Source organism: Tamandua tetradactyla, chromosome 15 (assembly GCF_023851605.1).
Source record: "Tamandua tetradactyla isolate mTamTet1 chromosome 15, mTamTet1.pri, whole genome shotgun sequence".
Classification (NCBI taxonomy): Eukaryota; Metazoa; Chordata; class Mammalia; order Pilosa; family Myrmecophagidae; genus Tamandua; species Tamandua tetradactyla.
Window position 1 is genome coordinate 44,503,247 of NC_135341.1, and position 6,000 is coordinate 44,509,246.

Consider the following 6,000-nt stretch of genomic DNA (forward strand, 5'->3'; position numbering starts at 1 on the left):
TGTTGGAATGTCTTATTCTGTCCATTATTTTTGAAAGATAGTCTCTTCAGATAAAAAATTACTGGTTTGCAATTTTTTCTTTCAGTACTTTACATATTTTATTTCACTGCCTTCTTGCCTCCAAGGCTTCAAATGGGAAATTAGGATTTAATCTTATTAGGATTCCCTTATATATAACTCATTGCTTTTCTCGTGAGCTTTTAGAACCTTCTTTGTCCTTGGCAATGGACAGTTTGACTACAGTATGTCTTGATGTCTTTCTCATGAAGTTTATCCTGTTTGGTGTTTTTTGCCTTCTTGAATGTATATATTCATGTCTTTCTTCAAATTTCTGAAGGTTTCTTCCAATATTCCTTTGAAAATTCTTTCTAGCCTTTGTTTTTTTGTTTTTTGCTTGTTTGTTTTTGCATATTATAAAAAGTTTTTTTTTCCTATGGAAGAATGTTGCAATAGCCTTTTTAAAAATATATATTCACATACCATACAAACCATACAGACTATACAATCACTGGCTCACAGTATCATCACATAGTTTTGCATATTACCCCATGATCACATAGTCCTATTCTTAAAGAGAAGCTACCCTCCCCTTAGTCACTAAAATAAAGCAAAAGGAAGAATTTGCTTGCCAAGGTAAAAGTTAGGAAATCTCCCAAGTTCACTAGTGATAAATGGTTCTAGAGACCAGAGTCCAATTAGTCTCCTCAGGTGAATGCAAGAATGGGTCCTCTGTGTAGTGTTCTAAGCATCTCATAACTGGTTTTAAATCCTTTTCATGTTCCTACTATAACTGTACTGTCACAGAATGACTAAAATATTGCAGTGTGAGGGGGAAATGCTATCCTGCCTATCAGCTAAAATCCAGAACTCACCTTTTCTACAATCAAATTTAATATCTTCTTCATTGGTGCCTCCTACTAACTCACCCATTTGTCAGTCATTCCCATCCCTCAGTTCCTACTGTGACACTCTAGGCTCAAATTCTTTTAGGTATCTTTTCTTCCTGTTCTTTAGTTATCACTGTTAAACCAGTCACCACATTCTGTTCATTTTTCATAAGCGGAACTCATCACTCAGTTGTCCTTTTCCTCTCTACTGCCACCACTTTATTTTTTTAATTAATTTTTAAATTTTAAAAAAATATAACAAATTCAAACATTCTTAACATATGGTCATTCCATTCTACATATATAATCAGTAATTCACAATATCATCACATAGTTGTATATTCATCATCATGATCATTTCTTAGAACATTTGCATCAATTCAGAAAAAGAACTAAAAAGACAATAGAAAAAAATTTCATACATACCATACCCCTTATCCCTCTCTTTATTGATCACTAGCATTTCAATCTACTAAATTTATTTTAACATTTGTTCCCCTTATTATTTATTTTTATTCCATGTGTTTTACTTGTCTGTTGATAAGGTAGATAAAAGGAGCATCAGACACAAGATTTTTACAATCACACAGTCACACTGTGAAAGCTATATTATTATACAATCATCTTCAAGAAACATGGCTACTGGAACACAGCTCTACACTTTCAGGCACTTCCCTCCAGCCTCTCTATTACATCTTGACTAACAAGGTGATATCTACTTAATGTGTAAGAATAACCTCCAGGATAACCTCTCAGCTCTGTTTGGAATCTCTCAGCCATTGACACTTTATTTTGCCTATTTTCGCCCTTCCCCCTTTTGGTCAAGAAAGTTTTCTGGATCCCTTGATACTGAGCCCCAGCTCATTCTAGGATTTCTGTCCCACGTTGCCAGGAAGGGCCACACCCTTGGGAGTCATGTCCCAAGTAGAGAGGGGGAGGGCGGTGAGTTTGCTTGTTGTGTTGGCTGGAGAGAGATGCTGCTACCACTTTAAATCTAGACCCTTCACATCCTGTCCTGCCATCTAGCCTTGGCAGAGTTACTGATGTCAAAGCCCTGTGCTCACCCAGCCCCACATACCTTTGCTCACGCTGTACTCCTTTCCTTGAATGTTACTCTTCCCATTCCCGATCAGTTCAAGAGTATACCCTGAAGACCCAATCCCAATTCTTCTTTTGGTTAAGCTTCTCTGAACTCTTCTAGGCCACATGAACTTTCCCATTTCTCAATTCTTGGCGTATTTGAATTTAAAACATACAAGGCATGCTCTACTACAATAATACTTTTGTACAATGCTTTCTTACATATAAAATACTTTATTGCTTTTTCCCATTCACTCCTCACAAAGACTATGAAGTACATATTACCCTGACTTTTATCAATGAGAGTCTATGGTTTACCCAAGGTCATACATTTAAAAAGTGGCAGAGCTGAGACACAAACCCAGAACTTTAGACTCTTGGTCACCTGAAGAGAATGCTTGATGGAAGGGAAGGCAGGTACATAAAGTGATGCTTGTTCTCCCTTTTCCTTCATTTCTACTTTCCATCACACAAACACTTACCTCCCCATCCTGGTCCCAGGGCCAATACATTTTCTGCATTACATCATAGCTGCTTTGCACTAAGATTTTTTTCATATATGAAAATCTCCAGTCAGTATTTGCTTTGGCCTTTATTAGAAGGAATCTGAGAAGAATCCACATACAAACACTCTTTACTGTACAGTTGGTAAATGAAGTATTAGAAAGCGCATGGGGTGTTGGGGATCTAGTCAATAGGGGAGAAACCGATAATTACTGGGACCTGGTGACTTATCTGAGTGTTCTAAAAGACTGATAAAAACCAAGAATGAAACTAAGAAATCATAGGGGATGGGAGAGATATAAAATATATTACCAACCTATTGTGCTGAGGGCTTGGTAGATAGCCAGGGTGGACCTTATCCATCATAGAGTTCCCTTGGAACTAAGGAGTGATGAATCTTGGCAGAACAATAAATTTTTTAATAAAGTCAACATATGCTGAATGAGGTCACCATATATACAAACACATTTTAGGCCAAATAGCTCCATGAACAAAATAAGACTTGACTGTAAACATATTGGTGTTAAGCTAAAACAAAGTGGGGTGGTGGAGTTTATGGGAGATTGGTTCACAAAATCCAAACCATGGCAAGCTGAAGAGACAGAACTGGTGGTATGTATCCAGAATCTTCCATCAAGTAAGTCCTTAAATCTGGAGAAAATGAACAATCCCCTATGCGGGTACTCCCAATTATGAAGGAGAATACTGAATGAGGTTTAGCCCCAGGTCAAAAATATCTCAAGGGAGTTTGCCTCTGCTCTGAATCCATATCCATACCTTTCTGATGACTTTTGTCTTCCTGATGTCTGATCCTGGGAAGACAGTAGCTTTGGATATGGGACAGAATCCCCTAATGTAAACTAGTGGCTTGGTGCCTGGTTTACAAAGCAATCATTTAATTCCCTGATTGGTATAAGTTTAGGACCAAGAGACAGACACCTATGGTATAATAGCCAGACTGGATTTAGAAGCTGCAAACTGAGGTCCAGAGGGGGGAGCTCTGAAGAGGGGAGAGCCAAAGGATGCCTTGGTTTTATGCTGCAGCAAAGCTCATTTCCATTATGAAGCAAACCAGCTTTAAATCTGTACTAATAAATAAAACCAAAGAGCATTTCATAGTTTATAAAGTACTCTCATGACCTATTTGATTATCATGGTAATAAGGATACTCTCCTAATTTAAAGGAAAAAGTTGAAGTTTGTGACTTGACTAATGTCACAGAGATAGAACCCTGTACTTTCATTTCTGACTGAGTGTTCAACTCAATACTGCCTCTCATAGAAGGAGTAGGGTCATTTGCTGCTTACATTATATTTACTTATTTGTGGGAGAGAATGTAATTTTAGAGAGGGGAAATCTATTTGTTGACCATATTATCATCTGGAAGATAAGTAAGCATGGATAAAGGTCCACTTTAAAATTGGAGCCACGGCAGGTGAACTCACTGCCCTCCCCACTATGTGGAACACGACTCCCAGGGGTGTAAATCTCCCTGGCAGCATGGGATTTGACTCCCAGGGATGAGCCAGGACCCAACATCATGGGATTGAGAAAGCCTTCTTGACCGAAAGGGAGAGGGGAAAAATGAGACAAAATCAAGTTTCAGTAGCTGAGAGGTTTCAAACATTAAGAACACCCAAATCAATAGGCCAAGCCCTTGATCTTGAGGCTTACTCTTGTGAACCTTACGTACATAGTGGAGAAGCTTAGCCTACCTATAGATGTGCCTAAGAATCACCTCCAGAGGATGTGGCCTTTCTCTCTCTCTAAGCCCAACTCTGCAAGTGAAACCATAGCTCTCCCCCCTACATGGGTCATGACATCCAGGGATGAAAGTTCTCCCTGGCAGCGTGGGAGATGACCCCCAAGATGAGCCTGGCCCTGGCATCATGGGATCAACAATGGCATCCTGACAAAAAGGAGGAAAAGAAGTGTAACAGAGTATCAGTGACTGAGAGAGTTCAAATAGAGTCAAGAGGCTACACTGGAAGTCACTCTTACATGTGCTTCAGTTAGAAATTGCTACCTTTCATAACTTGCCAGCATCCAACCAAAACCATTCCTGCCAATCCTAAAGAATACCTAGGGCATTATATAAGATTCTACAAAGGTTCCACGCACTAGGGTAACTTTCCAAAAGCTACAACCTCCAGATGGGTCCCTGGACCAGGTAAGTCCTGAAACCTAGAGGGCCCAGCCTCTCCAGGACATCAACTAGTTCCATCCCCCTATCCCATATTATCTACAGCTCCTTCCCAACATGAAAAAGTTAGAATGGGCATAGCCCAAATACCCCTAAAGAGTGGGAAAAAGATCAAAGATGATCGTGGAGTTATACAGAGAAGGTCAGGTTTTAACAACTGAGTGCTGAATCATTATACTGATATTTCTTTGAGCCTCCAGTACCTTAGAACAGCTAAAATAAAAACCTAAAATTGTGGAATTGTAACCATACCAAATGCTGAAATCTGTTCTACAACTAATTGTTGCGATGTGCTTTGAAATTTATTGCTTTCATGTATATGTGTTATTTAAAGAGAAGGAGGAATATAAACAGAGAAGATAGGACTTGGCAGATGAGTGTGACTGCTGAATCATATTGATATTTCTGCCGGTCTCCAATGTCTTGGAACAGAAAGAAGAAAAAACAAAAAATTGTGGAACTGTAACCCATACTAAGCTTTAAAATCTGTTGTATAAGTACTTGTTAAAATGGCCTTGAAAATTTGTTTTTTGTATATATATATTTCACAATTTAAAAAGTAAAAAAAAAAAACTATCTTGTTCACCCCAGGAATAAAACAATACAGAGTATTAAATAAATAAATAATTGGAGCCATGTAGAACTGTGGGAAGAACCTGACTTAGGTATTAGAAACTGAGCAGGTAGACCCACACAAGTGCAGCCAACTGATTTGTGACAAAGACACAAAGGCAGTTCAAAGGAGGAAGGATAGCTTTTTCAATAAATGGTGCTGGAGTAATTGGATATCCATGGGAGGAAAAAAAAACAGCATTTTTAAATTAATCACGGACTTAAATGTCAAATGTAAAACTTTTTGAAAAAACAATCTTCATCATCTAGGGATAGACTTGACACCAAGGTTACAACCTAAAGGAAAAACTGATAAAACTGAACTCATAAAAATTAAAAACTTGTTCTATGAAAGCCCATGTGAAAAGGATATAAAGACAAGCTATAGATTGAATAAATATTTGCAAACTACATATCCTAAAAAAAATTAGTATCTAGACTATATAAAGAATTTTTAGAATTCAACATTTAGAAAATGGGGGAAAGATGTGAACAGACATATCAAAGAGTATAGACAGATGGCAAACAAGCACATGAAAAATGTACATTACCCACCATACAAATTAAAACCACAGAGATATCACTACACACCTATAAAGAATGGCTAACAAAAAAAATAATGACACCACCAAATGCTGGCAAGGATGTGGAGAAAATCAATTAGAGGAATATAAAATGGTACAGCTACTCTAGAAAACAGTTTGTCAGTTTCTT